Raw genomic sequence first — 17,662 nt, 5'->3', positions numbered from 1 at the left:
GTTCAATACATACAAAGAAATAAAGAGGGAAGAAAGGATATTAGAAAATTGAAACAAAATACAATCAGGAATACACTACAAACATTTAAAAATGCAGTTCTTTGAAATTTGTGTGACCCTGAGCCAGTCTCTTAGCTGTCCTCTCCAGCTATCTGCTTCCCCCTCTTTAAAAGGATCTCTAAGATTCCTTCCAATTCAAACATTCTACTCTGGGATGTCAAATGTTGGTCCTGAATGTCCCCACAACCCTGGATATACAGCATCAAAGTTTGAAACCTTAAAAAAAAATTCAGGAAAGAATGGCTTCAAGTTAAGCTAATTATAAAGTAATGACTGAAGCCTATTAATAAAAGTAAATCAGATTCTATACCTTAAAGACCGGCAAGTAGTGTTACTTTGGCCCCAAAGTATTTTAAAATGAGATTTAAAAACTGCTACATAATAATTTTATTTAAAAAAAAATACCAAGAGCAAAATGGCTTCATTTTATGCAAAGGATGTGTTTCTGAAGACTTTGAATAATTCAATTAATGTAAAATACAGAACTGTTTTCCCATAGGAATAAATACTTTCTCAGGAGGCACGGATTTACATCACCATAGTACTTCTTTTACTAAACTGCAAATTCTATTGAGATATATTCACACACCACATAATCCATCCAAAGTATACAGTCAATGTCTCACAGTATCATTGTAAGAAAGGGTTAAGTTTAGCTTTCACATAGAGGCAGCAGGGAATAGGGAAAATGGTGGCAGAACTGGCTTAAACAAGCCCTGTGGTAAAGGGGAGAGACAGAGAGAGCCATGACATAAGCCTAGAATCTGTGCCAGCTCCTTATATGGAAAAGTAACCAGGGTTACTTGAATGTAAAGGGATATGGGGTATAATCAGAGGCGGGAACTCCCAGCAGGAAATTTAAACTGAATGAACTCTCTTGGATAGGCTGTCCAATTCAAAATCTCAAAGATGGGCTAGTTAGCTCTCTCGGATAGGCTGTAGCCTCTGTAGTACCCAGCCAATGGGGAAACAGGGGAGGGACTTGTGCATTAGGAATAGGAGATTAAAAGATCGCCATGTTCTTCCTCCCGCGTGCCAGTCCACCACATTTCTGGCTGTGCGCCCAATCTTGCAAGATCGTAAATAAATTCTTTTCTCCTCCAGAACCGAGTGTGGGTTTATTTCCTTACAGGTACCGCTTTATTTCTGACCTCATCACCTAGTTGAGCAATCATCATTACAATCAATTTTAGAACATTTTCATTACTCGAAGAAGAAAAAGAACAAAAAGACATAAAAAAAGAAACTCACAATGCCCCATACCCCTTATGTACCCCCCCCATTACTGACCCCTAGTATTGAATGTGTGGTACATTTGTTACTGTTGATGAAAGAATATTAAGATACTACTGTTAACTACAGTCTGCAGTCTACAATAGGTTCACCATCATACATTTTTATTTCAATGTTCCATTTTATTTTCTAAGCATCATATCCAGTAGTTTACCGAGTTCTCATTCCTAAATTGACAGCACAGAAGATCATGGGGGTTGTTTGATCTTCTTCTGCATGTTTTATGACAAATAAATTCTATTCCAAACACACTTATTTTCATGTGCTAGTTTCAGCACTACCACAAGTACTAACACTATTAATGAACATATGGAAGACATATTAGAATGTAAAAAAATATTTTAAATTATAACAAGAGCAGATGTTAAAATAGAAAAACACACCCTCAAACCACAAGCACAAGTTCCTCTGCAGTGAAAAGCAATGTACTGCACAGAATACTGCCAAAGGAGGTCAGGTATCTGTGCTTACTGGCCAAAATGGGGCTGCCATGTGGCCATAGTTTAAACACAGTCTACATTTACACAAGTCCTCTACCTGTGAAATTATGTAATTCTTGTCATAATTTTTATTAAAAAAGCTTTTATTTTAAAGGCTGACTTTTAGTTTACCCTACTATTTCAATTTTATATAATTCTAATCTGCATAGAACACAACTATATTTTATATAAAAGAAATGATGTACATTTGAAATGTACCAGCACATCTATCTGGCTAGCTAAAGTTTTGGGAATAAATTGAAAATGCCAACATCCACTGTGGTAAAACTAAAGCAGAAATAGTACAGAAATTAATGAATTCAAATATACAGAATATTTAGAAATAGCCTAAAGGAGAACACAAGTTTAAATTTAATTTTTTTCATAGGGGACAATTTGAGAAGACTAGGATATGGTCGAAGATACAAGTCTCCAATGGAAGCTACACCTACCATCTAGCTGATTCTCTGTAAGGGAACGTATAGTATCGGGGACATTTCAGACAGTATAGATGGTTGTGAACATATCTTGAGAAATGTGAAGAAAAGGGTTGCTGGTCCACAAAATGTATAGTACAGATAGGCAGAGAATACTAGGCACAGCCTCTGAGAAAAACAGGCAAGGACAACCAAATTTCCAACCATCAAAGGAGCCAACGGCATGGGCAAGATCTTATATAGGTCTTTGGGAAACATCCTGAGGTGAGTTACTGAAATAAGACAGTGGGAGTGCTTTCTTTCTTATGACCCTAATCCAGGCAGAACAGAGATTCTCCAATGCCATTAAAATCTGCTCAATATGATCAAAATTTAGTAAGAGCCTACCACAGAGTACGAAGCAGTGGAGATCCATGGGTGCTTTAACCGCAGTCCCCTGCCCTCAAGAAGTTTCTGGTTTGGTAAGGAGTCAACCATTTAACAAGTCATTATTATGCAAATCCCTAACTGCTACAGTAGAGATCTGTACACAGTGCTCCAGAAACAGAAAGAAGAGGGAAACCACTTCAGCCTGGAGAAGTGAGGATAGAGAGAAATCTCAGAAGGAATCTTGTAGGGCAGAGAGAAGGGTGGTGGGTGGTGCTCCAGAAGAGGGAAGCACCTTGGAGTTGTGAAAGATCATGGCATGTTTGGCAATGGTGAGCCATTAGCTTGGGTTGAAGAACTCTGAGGCCAATTGTGAAGACTTTATATGCCATGTAAAGGATTCTAAACTTCTACCTGAGGCACAGAGGCAGGTTTTAAAAGTATATCACTGATTACTGTGTTTTTTTGTTTGTTGGTTTGTTTGTTTCTGATTTCACAAGTAATGCATGCACATTGTAAAAAATATGGAAAACACACAAAAAAGGAGGGAATTAAAGAAAGCCATAATCATGCCTCCCAGAGATGACCACAGTGCACTTTGGGTATATATTCTCTTAGTCTTATTCTATACCAAGAGTAATATTTTCTTCTGCTAATGAAGTTGTGATCGTTCTGATGTGAAATTGTGGCAGGGAAGTAACAAAGTGAGATTCAAGCTTCTTTACAGAATGCAGCAGATGTAGCTGTCCTGGTCTCTGAGTTTTCAGCTCCGAAGCCTATACTTACTTCACTGGATAAACTGCCTGTTTAAAAGGGCTCTGAATTCAATGTGAGGCCCAACCTTAGAGACCTTATCAGAGACCAACCTCAGAGACCTTTTCACACTGTGCCATTCAAGTCAACGTTCAAAAAAGCCTTTGAACCCTTCTCTATGCTCTCCTTCTACAGGGCAATAAGAAGAAAAGGGTATCATGAGGTTAGATGAAGTGGGTTGCCTGTTCTAAGGAAGGAGTATTTGTACAGCAGCATGATCCTGTGCTGTACTAGAGGAGGCAGCTGTTCCTGGCTGTGGGAACTTCTTGGGCCACATGGTGTAATGAAAGAAGAGGGAGTCAGAAAATTTGGGCTAGGTCTTGATTCAGGCCAGGGAAGACCACTGTTCAAAGACAAATGAAATAAAGCTCATTAAAAAACAAACAAACAAAAAACAAAAAAACAAAACCTGCCAAAAATCCTTAGTTGACTTCTAGGACTGCAAATATCCCTGCCACATGAGGCTACATTAAAATAAGATGAAGCCTGAGCATGACCTATTTTGGTTACCTAGAGAAGATTAGATAATGAGGTACATTAATCTTCATGCTTAATATTCGTAATGCATGTTCTATAATCTTGGAGTATTTTTGGCTTCTGAAAGACATAAATGATACTTTTTTTTCCAGTTCTTTGAGATTTGGCAGTTCCCCAGAGAGAGTGAGTCAAAATTTCCAAGTAGGAAGCCTTGACAATCATCTTGTCCAGTTCACTTCGTGTACCAAATGAAGAAATGGAAGACCCAGAGAGGTAGTGACTTTCCTAAGGTCACAGAGCTAAAAGCAATGAGAACTAGGCACCTTCTTGCCTCATTAAACCATGCTGAAAAAAAACCATTTTGTGTGAAACAAAATAAAAAATGAAAAATGTGCCTCTTTCCATCCTGAAAGAATCAGCCCCTTATTTTGATTACAGAAAGAGCAAAGATCTGAATTCTTCACTGGTAACATCAGAAACTTGCTATAAAGGTATTTAGAATCTATGACTAAACCTTTCATAGTATCTGAGAATAATCTTTCTATTACTGTTGTTGAACAACTATTCTGTCCATAACTACATATATAAAAATATTTTTCTATTATAAATCTCTAATTGGTAAAATCTGTAAAGTTTCTTTGGGCTGTAGAGGGCAAAGGAGAAAGGCAAATCCAAGTCTTAAGAGAGAGCCTGGGAAATGGTAATCAAAGCTGGTAATCAAAGTCAGGAATCATTTATTGGGTTCAGGAAATGACAATCATCTCAGCTCTACAAAGGAGCTAAACTAGATAACACTTAGGCAAAAATCAGGAACTAGAAGAGGTCAGAAGGCAGGCAGTCAAGCTTGACAGGAGGCTGATGGGAAACAGACAGGCACTGAGGAAGTAAGTGTATCTGCCCTGAGGGTCCTATGACTATCAGAGAGATCAAGCCCAGTTGCTCACTTAAAACAGTAAGAACCTTTGCCTATGAGAAATCATGTTTTAATATAAAGCCCAGGGATAGAAAAATAGACCAATGGATCAGAATATGGAGTCTAGGAATATGTCAGAGGTGGCATTACATACAAGTGGGGAAAAGATGGACGATCCAATGAATACTGCTAAGAATAAAATTATATCTGTACCTTGGATCATCCTCAAAAATAAATTCCAGGAGGATTAAAAACATGAATATAAAAAAAAGCATACTTGTAAAACTTTGTGAAGAAAACATCAGAAAACATTTCTGTGACCTCAAGGTAGAAAAGGATTTCTTAAAACAAGATATGAAAAGTATAAAAGGAAAAGAATGACATATTTGATTACACAAAATGTGAAACTTCTGTATACCAAAGACATTACAAATAAAAGAGAAATAAATAAAAAGACTGACAGAAGGTATCTACAACCCATAACTGAAAAAGAAGACTAATATCCAGGAAATACAAAGAACTCCCATGAATCAATAAGGAAAAGAAAACCTAACCTAAAATGGTCAAACACAAACAGGCAATTCATTGAAGAGGAAACCTAAATTCCCTAGAAGAAAAGCTGCTCAACCTTACTAGTCATCTAAGAACACAAAGTATGGCAATATTGTATCCTTTTATATCCATCAGATTAAGAACAAATTAAAGTGTCAAGCATTGGCAAGGATGTGGTGCACTGGGAACTCTCACTACCATGCTGGTAATCACAGACTTGGGAGAGCAATTTGGCAATACCTAGTGAAATCATATGATTCAGCCATTCCAATTCTACTATAAACAGAGCAGAAGTTCTCAAAGTGTGGTCCCCAGATCAGCAGCCTTAGCACCATCTGGGAACTTGTTAGAAATGCAAATTCTCCAGCCCCACCTCAGGCCTACTAAGAAATCAGTGCTTTACGAATCCCTCCAGGGGATTTGATATAGGCTAGAGTTTGAGAACCAATTGTTCTGGCACAGCTTCCCAACCACTGAGTCCCACTGAATTACAGGTGGGCACAGAGCCAGAGCCCCTGAGCCAGGCACCTCTACCTATGAACAGCCTCCTCCTTTTACAGGTATGTTATTCAGGTATTATCATTTTCTATAAAACAAAGAACATGTACAACAAAAGGAACAGGGACTCTTGGAGCACTGTTTGTTAACAGTGAAAATCTGGAATCAACCTAAATGTCCTTCAACAGTTGATTAGTTTTTAAAAATTGTGGTCTATCTATACAATGGAATGTTAAAACAGCAGGGAAAATGAGTGAGCTACGTATGAGCATCAACCAGGGATAAATCTAAAAAACAATACCAAGTGAAAAAGGAGGAATGTGTAAACATGACACCATCTATATACATTTAAAACATGCAATACAATACTAGGCATTGTTTATGGATAAATAAATATATAACAAAAGTATAAAAACATTCATTATATAATGATAAATATCAAATTCAGGATGATGACTTTCTCTGAAAATAAGGAGAGTAATGGGATCAAGGAGTGGTACATGGGGCACTTCAACTGTATTGACATTTTTATACATTGCATCATTGGTGGATATTTATTAGACGTCTGAAATATTTATAATAAAAAAAAAAAAAAAACGTGAGTTACTAGGAAAGTACCCTCTGCATTATTTATAGTGACTATACTTATGGCAAAATGAATTGTATGGAGAAAAGCCAACTCAATAACCAGTGGACACAGGTCAAACAAGTTAATTTTTTGTTAACTTCAGGCACCACCAGGACTAAAACTTGTACTGTCAGCCTATCTTGCCTTTAGACAGTCATTTGCTGTGAGTGGTTTTAGAGAGGACATGACTTGATTCATGCTCCACAGTATTTTCAGAATAATGAGTCAAGTTATAATTTGATATTAAATTTCTGGTTTTGAGTTCTGATTTTATCCGTCTCTCACAGCTCTCCTGTCTGTGAAGGCCTTTCAATTAAACACATGACTAAGCATCCTTTTCCAATGTTTCCCACACTGTGCCAGGGATCTCAGTTGGGTTAATGTTTATCTGACATTATGGACTCATTCCAAAGTAAGAGAGAAAGCAGTCTGTTATCTTTCTGAGTAGAGTACATAGCATGTTAACATTTAGTACAATGGTGCATGAAATGCCAGAGCAACTTTCTTCTTTCCACTATTAAGGACACATTCTAAAGCTCTTTTTGATGTGGCATCTGCAAATGGAGGAACTCATTTCCAGGATGGATCTTTAAACCTATCTGCCTTGTGGATCCAACTACTTCCTCAGAATGACCTCAACAGAATGTCATAGGACACTAAAGGTAACAAGCAACTCTTGGCATGAGACCACCCAAAATGTTCCACTCTGATCATTATGAGGGATAAAAGTGACTTGAGCAGTGCAAATGGAGACAGTATAAAGCCTAAGGCCTCCTTCTAGATGCTGGGAACCATTCCAGGTCACAGAACTGCAGTAGTACAATGAATACAGAGGGATTTTTCCAAAGACTTAATAGGCATCAAGCCTTCCTCTATGTCATTTAGGACTTTTACATATCATTTCCTATCTCTAAGGCCATGATGACTATACAAATTTTATGAACACTTAACTTAAAACACTTCTTAAGCAGTGTTTTCAAATCTGGGAATGCCATCAGAGTTTATCCTTAATTGTCCCTAGATTAAGAAAAATTTTCAGTCATTTGAAAACTAATTATTGGAGGAGGCGGGGCAAGATGGCAGACTGGTGAGCTGTATGTTTTAGTTACTCCTCCAGGAAAGTAGGTAAAAAGCCAGGAACTGCGTGGACTGGACACCACAGAGCAATCTGTCTTTGGGCATACTTCATACAACACTCATGAAAACGTGGAACTGCTGAGATCAGCGAAATCTGTAAGTTTTTGCGGCCAGGGGACCCGCGCCCCTCCCTGCCAGGCTCAGTCCCGGGGGAGGAGGGGCTGTCAGCTCCAGGAAGGAGAAGGGAGAATTGCAGTGGCTGCTCTCATCGGAAACTCATTCTACTGATTCAAACTCCAACCATAGATAGACTGAGGCCAGACACCAGAGACTCTGAGAGCAGCCAGCCCAGCAGAGAGGAGACGGGCATAGAAGGAAAACAACACGAGAAGCTCCAAAGTAAAAGCAGAGGATTTTTGGAGTTCTGGTGAACACAGAAAGGGGAAGGGCGGAGATCAGGCCTTGAGGCGCATATGCAAATCCCGAAGCAAGGCTGATCTCTCTGCCCAGGGCACCTTTCCTTAATGGCCCTGGTTGCTTTGTCTATTAGCATTTCAATAACCCATTAGATCTCTGAGGAGGGCCGTTTTTTTTTTTTTTTTTTTTTTTTTTTTTTTTTTTTTTAAATCCTTTTTGCTTTTTCTAAAACAATTACTCTAAGAAGCTCAATACAGAAAGCTTCAAAGAATTGAAATTTGGGCACGTCAAGTCAAGAGCAGAACTAAGAGAGCTCTGAGACAAAAGGCAATAATCCAGTGGCTGAGAAAATTCACTAAACAACACAACTTCCCAAGAAAAGGGGGGTGTCCGCTCACAGCCACCATCCTGGTGGACAGGAAACACTCCTGCCCATCGCCAGCCCCATAGCCCAGAGCTGCCCCAGACAACCCAGTGTGACGGAAGTGCTTCAAATAACAGGCACACACCACAAAACTGGGCGTGGACATTAGCCTTCCCTGCAACCTCAGCTGAATGTCCCAGAGCTGGGAAGGGGGAGCAGTGTGAATTAACAGAGCCCCATTCAGCCATCATTTGAGCAGACTGGGAGCCTCCCAACACAGCCCAGCAGCCCAGAACTGCCCTGGGGGGACGGCACTCACCTGTGACATAGCACAGTCATCCCTCAACAGAGGACCCGGGGTGCACAGCCTGGAAGAGGGGCCCACTTGCAAGTCTCAGGAGCCATACGCCAATACCAAAGACTTGTGGGTCAGTGGCAGAGACAAACTGTGGCAGGACTGAACTGAAGGATTAGACTATTGCAGTAGCTTTAAAACTCTAGGATCATCAGGGAGATTTGATTGTTAGGGCCACCCCCCCTCCCCGACTGCCCAGAAACATGCCCCACATACAGGGCAGGCAACACCAACTACACACGCAAGCTTGGGACACCAATTGGGCCCCACAAGACTCACTCCCCCACTCACCAAAAAGGCTAAGCAGGGGAGATCTGGCTTGTGGAGAACAGGTGGCTCGTGGACGCCACCTGCTGGTTAGGTAGAGAAAGTGTACTCCACGAAGCTGTAGATCTGATAAATTAGAGATAAGGACTTCAACTGGTCTACAAACCCTAAAAGAACCCTATCAAGGACAGCAAATGCCACGAGGCCAAAAACAACAGAAAATTATAAAGCATATGAAAAAACCAGACGATATGGATAACCCAAGCCCAAGCACCCAAATCAAAAGACCAGAAGAGACACACCTAGAGCAGCTACTCAAAGATCTAAAGATGAACAATGAGACCCTAGTACGGGATATGAAGGAAATCAAGAAGACCCTAGAAGAGCATAAAGAAGACATTGCAAGACTAAATAAAAAAATGGATGATCTTATGGAAATTAAAGAAACTGTTGACCAAATTAAAAAGATTCTGGACACTCATAGTACAAGACTAGAGGAAGTTGAACAACGAATCAGTGACCTGGAAGATGACAGAATGGAAAATGAAAGCATAAAAGAAAGAATGGGGAAAAAAAATTGAAAAACTCGAAATGGACCTCAGGGATATGATAGATAATATGAAGCGTCCGAATATAAGACTCATTGGTGTCCCAGAAGGGGAAGAAAAGGGTAAAGGTCTAGGAAGAGTATTCAAAGAAATTGTTGGGGAAAACTTCCCAAATCTTCTAAACAACATAAATACACAAATCATAAATGCTCAGCGAACTCCAAATAGAATAAATCCAAAAAAACCCACTCCGAGACATATACTGATCACACTGTCAAACATAGAAGAGAAGGAGCAAGTTCTGAAAGCAGCAAGAGAAAAGCAATTCACCACATACAAAGGAAACAGCATAAGACTAAGTAGTGACTACTCAGCAGCCACCATGGAGGCGAGAAGGCAATGGCACGATATATTTAAAATTCTGAGAGAGAGGAATTTCCAGCCAAGAATACTTTATCCAGCAAAGCTCTCCTTCAAATTTGAGGGAGAGCTTAAATTTTTCACAGACAAAGAAATGCTGAGAGAATTTGCTAACAAGAGACCTGCCCTACTGGAGATACTAAAGGGAGCCCTACAGACAGAGAAACAAAGACAGGACAGAGAGACTTGGAGAAAGGTTCAGTACTAAAGAGATTCGGTATGGGTACAATAAAGGATATTAATAGAGAGAGGGAAAAATATGGCAAACATAATCCAAAGGATAAGATGGCCGATTCAAGAAATGCCTTCACGGTTTTAACGTTGAATGTAAATGGATTAAACTCCCCAATTAAAAGATATAGATTCGCAGAATGGATCAAAAAAAATGAACCATGAATATGTTGCATACAAGAGACTCATCTTAGACACAGGGACACAAAGAAATTGAAAGTGAAAGGATGGGAAAAAAATATTTCATGCAAGCTACAGCCAAAAGAAAGCAGGTGTAGCAATATTAATCTCAGATAAAATAGACTTCAAATGCAGGGATGTTTTGAGAGACAAAGAAGGCCACTACATACTAATAAAAGGGGCAATTCAGCAAGAAGAAATAACAATCGTAAATGTCTATGCACCCAATCAAGGTGCCACAAAATACATGAGAGAAACATTGGCAAAACTAAAGGAAGCAATTGATGTTTCCACAATAATTGTGGGAGACTTCAACACATCACTCTCTCCTATAGATAGATCAACCAGACAGAAGACCAATAAGGAAATTGAAAACCTAAACAATCTGATAAATGAATTAGATTTAACAGACATCTACAGGACATTACATCCCAAATCACCAGGATACACATACTTTTCTAGTGCTCACGGAACTTTCTCCAGAATAGATCATATGCTGGGACATAAAACAAGCCTCAATAAATTTAAAAAGATTGAAATTATTCAAAGCACATTCTCTGACCACAATGGAATACAATTAGAAGTCAATAACCATCAGAGACTTAGAAAATTCACAAATACCTGGAAGTTAAACAACACACTCCTAAACAATCAGTGGGTTAAAGAAGAAATAGCAAGAGAAATTGCTAAATATATAGAGACGAATGAAAATGAGAACACAACATACCAAAACCTATGGGATGCAGCAAAAGCAGTGCTAAGGGGGAAATTTATAGCACTAAACGCATATATTAAAAAGGAAGAAAGAGCCAAAATCAAAGAACTAATGGATCAACTGAAGAAGCTAGAAAATGAACAGCAAACCAATCCTAAACCAAGTAGAAGAAAAGAAATAACAAGGATTAAAGCAGAAATAAATGACATAGAGAACAAAAAAACAATAGAAAGGATAAATATCACCAAAAGTTGGTTCTTTGAGAAGATCAACAAGATTGACAAGCCCCTAGCTAGACTGACAAAATCAAAAAGAGAGAAGACCCATATAAACAAAATAATGAATGAAAAAGGTGACATAACTGCAGATCCTGAAGAAATTAAAAAAATTATAAGAGGATATTATGAACAACTGTATGGCAACAAACTGGATAATGTAGAAGAAATGGACAATTTCCTGGAAACATATGAACAACCTAGACTGACCAGAGAAGAAATAGAAGACCTCAACCAACCCATCACAAGCAAAGAGATCCAATCAGTCATCAAAAATCTTCCCACAAATAAATGCCCAGGGCCAGATGGCTTCACAGGGGAATTCTACCAAACTTTCCAGAAAGAACTGACACCAATCTTACTCAAACTCTTTCAAAACATTGAAAAAAATGGAACACTACCTAACTCATTTTATGAAGCTAACATCAATCTAATACCAAAACCAGGCAAAGATGCTACAAAAAAGGAAAACTACCGGCCAATCTCCCTAATGAATATAGATGCAAAAATCCTCAACAAAATACTTGCAAATCGAATCCAAAGACACATTAAAAAAATCATACACCATGACCAAGTGGGGTTCATTCCAGGCATGCAAGGATGGTTCAACATCAGAAAAACAATCAATGTATTACAACACATTAAAAACTCGAAAGGGAAAAATCAATTGATCATCTCAATAGATGCTGAAAAAGCATTTGACAAAATCCAACATCCCTTTTTGATAAAAACACTTCAAAAGGTAGGAATTGAAGGAAACTTCCTCAACATGATAAAGAGCATATATGAAAAACCCACAGCCAGCATAGTACTCAATGGTGAGAGACTGAAAGCCTTCCCTCTAAGATCAGGAACAAGACAAGGATGCCCGCTGTCACCACTGTTATTCAACATTGTGCTGGAAGTGCTAGCCAGGGCAATCCGGCAAGACAAAGAAATAAAAGGCATCCAAATTGGAAAAGAAGAAGTAAAACTGTCATTGTTTGCAGATGATATGATCTTATATCTAGAAAACCCTGAGAAATCAACGATACACCTACTAGAGCTAATAAACAAATTTAGCAAAGTAGCGGGATACAAGATTAATGCACATAAGTCAGTAATGTTTCTATATGCTAGAAATGAACAAACTGAAGAGACACTCAAGAAAAAGATACCATTTTCAATAGCAACTAAAAAAATCAAGTACCTAGGAATCAACTTAACCAAAGATGTAAAAGACCTATACAAAGAAAACTACATAACTCTACTAAAAGAAATAGAAGGGGACCTTAAAAGATGGAAAAATATTCCATGTTCATGGATAGGAAGGCTAAATGTCATTAAGATGTCAATTCTACCCAAACTCATCTACAGATTCAATGCAATCCCAATCAAAATTCCAACAACCTACTTTGCAGACTTGGAAAAGCTAGTTATCAAATTTATTTGGAAAGGGAAGATGCCTCGAATTGCTAAAGACACTCTAAAAAAGAAAAACGAAGTGGGAGGACTTACACTCCCTGACTTTGAAGCTTATTATAAAGCCACAGTTGCCAAGACAGCATGGTACTGGCACAAAGATAGACATATAGATCAATGGAATCGAATTGAGAATTCAGAGATAGACCCTCAGATCTATGGCCGACTGATCTTTGATAAGGCCCCCAAAGTCACCGAACTGAGCCATAATGGTCTTTTCAACAAATGGGGCTGGGAGAGTTGGATATCCATATCCAAAAGAATGAAAGAGGACCCCTACCTCACCCCCTACACAAAAATTAACTCAAAATGGACCAAAGATCTCAATATAAAAGAAAGTACCATAAAACTCCTAGAAGATAATGTAGGAAAACATCTTCAAGACCTTGTATTAGGAGGCCACTTCCTAGACTTTACACCCAAAGCACAAGCAACAAAAGAGAAAATAGATAAATGGGAACTCCTCAAGCTTAGAAGTTTCTGCACCTCAAAGGAATTTCTCAAAAAGGTAAAGAGGCAGCCAACTCAATGGGAAAAAATTTTTGGAAACCATGTATCTGACAAAAGACTGATATCTTGCATATACAAAGAAATCCTACAACTCAATGACAATAGTACAGACAGCCCAATTATAAAATGGGCAAAAGATATGAAAAGACAGTTCTCTGAAGAGGAAATACAAATGACCAAGAAACACATGAAAAAATGTTCAGCTTCACTAGCTATTAGAGAGATGCAAATTAAGACCACAATGAGATACCATCTAACACCGGTTAGAATGGCTGCCATTAAACAAACAGGAAACTACAAATGCTGGAGGGGATGTGGAGAAATTGGAACTCTTATTCATTGTTGGTGGGACTGTATAATGGTTCAGCCACTCTGGAAGTCAGTCTGGCAGTTCCTTAGAAAACTAGATATAGAGCTACCATTCGATCCAGCGATTGCACTCCTCGGTATATACCCGGAAGATCGGAAAGCAGTGACACGAACAGATATCTGCACGCCAATGTTCATAGCAGCATTATTCACAATTGCCAAGAGATGGAAACAACCCAAATGTCCTTCAACAGATGAGTGGATAAATAAAATGTGGTATATACACACGATGGAATACTACGCGGCAGTAAGAAGGAACGATCTGGTGAAACATATGACAACATGGATGAACCTTGAGGACATAATGCTGAGCGAAATAAGCCAGGCACAAAAAGAGAAATATTATATGCTACCACTAATGTGAACTTTGAAAAATGTAAAACAAATGGTTTATAATGTAGAATGTAGGGGAACTAGCAGTAGAGAGCAATTAAGGAAGGGGGAACAATAATCCAGGAAGAACAGATAAGCTATTTAACGTTCTGGGGATGCCCAGAAATGACTATGGTCTGTTAATTTCTGATGGTTGTAGTAGGAACAAGTTCACTGAAATGTTGCTATATTATGTAACTTTCTTGGGGTAAAGTAGGAACATGTTGGAAGTTAAGCAGTTATCTTAGGTTAGTTGTCTTTTTCTTACTCCCTTGCTATGGTCTCTTTGAAATGCTCTTTTATTGTATGTTTGTTTTCTTTTTAACTTTTTTTTTCATACAGGTGATTTGAAAAAAGAAGGGAAAGTTAAAAAAAAAAAAAAAAGAAAAAAAAAAAGAAAAGAAAAAAGACAAACAAGGGAAAAAAAAAAAAAAAAAAAAAAGATGTAGTGCCCCCTTGAGGAGCCTGTGGAGAATGCAGGGGTATTCGCCTACCCCACCTCCATGGTTGCTAACATGACCACAGACATAGGGGACTGGTGGTTTGATGGGTTGAGCCCTCTACCATAAGTTTTACCCTTGGGAAGACGGTTGCTGCAAAGGAGAGGCTAGGCCTCCCTGTATTTGTGCCTAAGAGTCTCCTCCTGAATGCCTCTTTGTTGCTCAGATGTGGCCCTCTCTCTCTGGCTAAGCCAACTTGAAAGGTGAAATCACTGCCCTCCCCCCTACGTGGGATCAGACACCCAGGGAAGTGAATCTCCCTGGCAACGTGGAATATGACTCCCAGGGAGGAATGTAGACCTGGCACCGTGGGACGGAGAACATCTTCTTGACCAAAAGGGGGATGTGAAAGGAAATGAAATAAGCTTCAGTGGCAGAGAGATTCCAAAAGGAGCCGAGAGGTCACTCTGGTGGGCACTCTTATGCACACTTTAGACAACCCTTTTTAGGTTCTAAAGAATTGGGGTAGCTGGTGGTGGATACCTGAAACTATCAAACTACAACCCAGAACCCATGAATCTCGAAGACAGTTGTATAAAAATGTAGCTTATGAGGGGTGACAATGGGATTGGGAAAGCCATAAGGACCAAACACCACTTTGTCTAGTTTATGGATGGATGTGTAGAAAAGTAGGGGAAGGAAACAAACAGACAAAGGTACCCAGTGTTCTTTTTTACTTCAATTGCTCTTTTTCACTCTAATTATTATTCTTGTTATTTTTGTGTGTGTGCTAATGAAGGTGTCAGGGATTGATTTAGGTGATGAATGTACAACTATGTAATGGTAGTGTAAACAATCGAAAGTACAATTTGTTTTGTATGACTGCGTGGTATGTGAATTTATCTCAATAAAATGATGATTAAAAAAAAAAAAAAAAAAAAGGAATGAAGTTATGCTGAGTGAAATAAGCCACACAAAAGGACAAAAAAAAAAAAAAAAAAAAAAAAAAAGAAAACTAATTATTAAGAAAAGAAGGCAAAGTAAAATTGACTGATGCTGATGGCTGACTAATATCAGCACATTTATTCCTGCTCACTTAACAACTGCTCAGATGAAGTCCAAGTTCCCAAATAACCAAGATGTAGTCTAGTCACAGGTAAGCATCAATGTCTAGCTTTAGATTAGTGGCTATCAAACTAAAGCATCTTAGAATCACCTGGATGACTTGTTAAAACAAATTCCTGGGCCCTACCTCCAGAGTTTCTGATCCAGCAGGTCGAGGGTGGTCTGAAAGATTATATTTCTCATAAGTCTCCAAGTGAGGAAGATGCTACTATCCTTAGACCACTTTGAGAATCAGTGATATAGATTTTGAGACCCAGGGAAGTTACTTACCCTGTTCAACCTCAGTTTACTCATAGTAAAAGGCAAATGTTGGGAAGATTAAACGAAATGTTTATCAAGAATCTAGCATTCAGTAAACCCTAATGTAAACTATGGCCTATAGTTAATAGAACAATTTTAATAATATTCTTTCAACAATTGTAATAAAGGTGTCACACTAATGCAGTGTTAATAATAGGGAAAACTGTGCATGTGGGAAGAGTTTGTATATGGGAACTCCATTTTATGCATGATTCTTCAGTAAACCTACAATTTTTCTGCTAAAAAATAAAGAAAAAGAAAGAGAAAAAGAAAGAAAGGACAAACTAGCATAATATCTACACATACTGGGCATTCTATAAACGGTAGCTGTTATTATAATAACTCAAGTTCAATTTTAGAATTAAAAAACAAGCAAGCTAATTTGCCTACATATGAAATATAAGCTGCACATCTCCTTTCTTTTACCTATATACCCACTCTTCCTCATTTCCAACAAGATAGTTCAGCTTATAAAGGCTGTGACTACAAAATGAGAAAACAGAGCTGTTACCCCAGAAGAAATATGCATCAAGGAGCCTATGGGTTCTGAAGAGCTATTATGTAAACTTTTCTCATAAAACCACATTTGTTTGCACAGAGCTTGTATCTGGAGTTCAGGGTTCAGTTAGAGGAGCATTATCTTCCCACGCTGAACAGCAGGAAAGTAGAGATCACTGTAAACCAAAGTTATGATTTACACCATGAAAACCTTCTTAGAAATAATTACCAACATTACAACATCAGGTTGAAAATCTTACTTATAACCCCCTTTTTCTTTCCAATGAAAAGAGTTCAGGAGGAGAAAAAGGCAATGGAAAAGCTGAGATGGGCTGTGATTATTTCAGCCATGAAGCAGCACTTGCCCTTCAAGTCTCCTCTCTCTTTACAAAGTCAACTGCTCCATGGACCCTCAGAACCCAGACTCCAAATCAAGTAAAAGACACTAGATAGAGGGGGTAAGGGGGTAGAAGAGGTCTAGTCTCAGCTTCCTTTCTGCCTCCAGGGGTCAAATCACTTCTTTTCACTTGCTAGTATCCTGGAAGCAGCAGGGTTCTATTTCATCCCAGCTCCAGCTGTTGGGTAAATAGGATCAGCATGTAGAGTCCACCAGGTACACAATGCTAAGCCCTGTATCTTTTGCATTTCCTGAAGGTGGAGTCTTCCTCTCCATGTGAAATTTCCATACTAAAAAAGTAAGTGTGGAGAGAAGTTTCTGGCTTGGCACCAGAGCTTTGTGTAAATTTCCCATTTCTGATCTGGGACAAATAGCCCCATTTTCATGTTGACACATGAACCTAACCATCACAATATGTTATGATGATTATGATGATGATAACACGTTAACATAAATAGAAGCTAACCTCTACTGCTTATTATTTGCCGAATACTTTTTTAAATCTTTTTACATGCATGAACCTATTTAATCTTTATATCAGTGTTCTTGGGGAAATATCATCATCACTCCCATTTTAAAGATGAGGAAACTGAGGCACAGGGAGGTGAAATAACTTGCTTAAGGACATGATGCCATTAAGTGGTAGAACCCAGAGAGTCACTCCAGAGCCCATGATCTTAACCTCGCCACAAGCCACAAGTTCAACAGATACCAGTTAGAGGGCACGAATACTTATAGTGAACATAGTTTTAGTACTTGAAATTAAGACATAAAGGATGTAACTGGGACTATCCTGGAAATTCAGGGATGTACGGGGAAACCAAA

At 38.6% G+C, this 17,662-nt stretch overlaps 1 protein-coding gene across 3 annotated transcripts in view; it reads right to left on the bottom strand.

Annotated features, from left to right (window-relative positions):
- PLEKHA8 (pleckstrin homology domain containing A8) overlaps positions 1-17,662 on the bottom strand; it is a 91,044-nt gene that overhangs the window by 22,807 nt on the left and 50,575 nt on the right. The gene's annotated exons all lie outside the window — the stretch shown is intronic.

This window comes from Choloepus didactylus, chromosome 5, assembly GCF_015220235.1.
Source record: "Choloepus didactylus isolate mChoDid1 chromosome 5, mChoDid1.pri, whole genome shotgun sequence".
Taxonomy (NCBI): domain Eukaryota; kingdom Metazoa; phylum Chordata; class Mammalia; order Pilosa; family Megalonychidae; genus Choloepus; species Choloepus didactylus.
This window is presented reverse-complemented; position numbering and strand designations above follow the sequence as displayed.